The sequence below is a fragment of the Carcharodon carcharias genome, chromosome 7, assembly GCF_017639515.1.
Source record: "Carcharodon carcharias isolate sCarCar2 chromosome 7, sCarCar2.pri, whole genome shotgun sequence".
NCBI classification, from domain to species: Eukaryota; Metazoa; Chordata; class Chondrichthyes; order Lamniformes; family Lamnidae; genus Carcharodon; species Carcharodon carcharias.
Genome location: NC_054473.1, coordinates 146,658,566 through 146,661,057, shown reverse-complemented (window position 1 = coordinate 146,661,057; position 2,492 = coordinate 146,658,566).

The following is a 2,492-nucleotide window of genomic DNA, read 5'->3' as shown; positions in this document are numbered from 1 at the left end:
GACTCTGGAATAGGACTTGAATCTTCTGTCTCAAAGCAGATTTATATAGTAACTTTCACAACCTCAAGATGGCCCAAAGCAGTGAAGAACTTTTGGAAGGTAGTCACTGTTGTACTGCAGGAAACATGACAGCCAATTTGCACACTGAAAGGCTAGAGCATCTGTACAGAAAGGGTTAATATTTCAGGTCTGCAACCTTTTATCAGAAGCAGTTTTAGTGATGTCCATCGAGGGATAAATATGAATTGGAATGTTGAGATTCCATTTTGAAGAGATGCAAATGTAGGCCCTCTGTCTAAAGTTTCATTTTAAATATGGCACTTCAGCACGCCCTCAGTTTTCCACTGAAGTATCAACCTAAGTTTTTGTGCTTAAGTCAATGGGGTGGGACTTGAACCCACAATCTTCTGTGAAAGTGCTACCACTCAGCCATAGCTAGCACCAACTTATTGGCATTATTCCCAAATAAAGTTGTTGTAGAATGGAAAATGTTAGGTCGCTATTGCAATAAATATCTGTTCTGTTACCATGCTGCTAATTACAATTGTGCTTGAAAACATACCAACACCAAAAGCCAATACAAACTTCCAACAGGTAGCAGTATATTGTAAAGCAGGAGTTTAGTGTTAAGAAATAGCTGCTACTATAATATGAGGAAACAAATTTTTATTGCGCTTGACACTATGAATTGCTGAAAGCACATTTCAACCTTTTGAACAAAACAATTCAATTTGAAGGAAAAATGCTTCCGCTTTAAAATGGCCCAGGTCGTCTAACATCAAGTTCAATACCCACTCCTTCTCACCCTGCCAACATACACCCTAGCCCTGCCCCAAACATTTGAGCGATCCCAGACACTACCTCAGGTCTATGCCAGCAGAGGTACCAACAATTTCTCCTTTGCCCAACTCTCCCAAGCACTTTGAAACAGCAGCACAGCAAAGTCCCGCTGATCTAGGTTGTAACATGGTGTACCATGAAACAAATCACAGCATATTAAAAATACAGGTTTATAAATTATAACTTAAGACATTACCAGCTTACAGTTTATATATTGACAATAAGTTTGCTGTATATCCATAAATCATATAAAGACCACACATCTCAGTAGCTATGGAATCATGTTCCACTGTAGTAACTGGTCAGCTCCTCAGCCTACAACACACTAGGGGATTTTTATAAAGCAATCAAACCCAAATAGCAATACAATTAGCTATCATGTGCAACTGTGCACTATAATAATAATAAACAAGCGAAGTCCTTAAAATTCCATTTGGTGTTGCATTACAAAAAGGTAAATGGAACATGGCTATAAACAACCAGTGTCAACTTCAGACTTCTATTTATTCAAACAGGAAATACTACAACTCATTTAACACTGGATTTCTGCTCTTTACATGCTAAATCCCAATATTCAAATCTGACAACTGGAAGTGGTAATGTAACTCCCCATTACTTAAGACAGCTGCCCATTTAATCTTTAAAAATCAACTGTTACACTATAGCTGAACTACTTTGTGCAAAATTGTTTGCTTTTAACAGGGCATTGGTACTACTAGTACCTTCATTTGAGGAGGAAAACATGCAGAAAAACTGGAGTCATCTTTTATGGACCGATTTTACAAATTCTCTTTCACCTGCATTGCAATGTTCACAAAGTTCAATAGTAGGCATATATGAATCCTGAAAAGCTGCAGGACCACAGCTAATTTTTTGTACTAACATTAGCCTTACTACTTTAAATTTGAGTACACCAGAGCCAATAAAGTAAGACTTCTGCCTCAAATTAGTTTTACTAAACTTTCATTTTTAAATCCTTTAATGGCCTCAATCTCAGTAATCACACCAAAGTGGAGTTCTTCTGATTTTTCCTTCATGTATTCACACCTCCTTTACCCTACTAGCAGCTGTGCCACTGGGCTACCTAGATTTCATTCCATCAACCCCTCCACATCTCCAGCTCCTTTGCATTCATAAGATCCTTCTTCAAACCTACCTTTTGGTCACACTCTGACTTGGCATCCTTTTTAGTTTTTATACTTCTGAAGCCCTTGGGATGTTTAAAAAAGTATTTATATGTTAGTTGTTCATGTGCACCGCTAGATATATGAACATAGATTCCATGAACATAGAAGTATTTTTTTTAAATTGCTATATTCCCAACACCTTGCTCATTTAAAAAAAATGGATCCAGTGAGTAGCATGTTGACTTAAATCAAATTCAAAGCTACTGCCCAATGATTCCAATAAAAATAAATGTCTGTCCATATCTTTAATTGATTCCCATTACTGAAACAACTGATTGTATCCACAATGACCACCACTGCAGATGCCAATCTATTCAATTTTCATACAGGTAGCTTTTGCTCCACATATTTAGCAGACTACACATTATTTTCAGCAAATGGCTGTTACATGTATCACAGCTAAACAAAGGTCTGCCCCAAAATTCGCATAACAGCCAAATATTTAACAGTGCATACAAATGATTC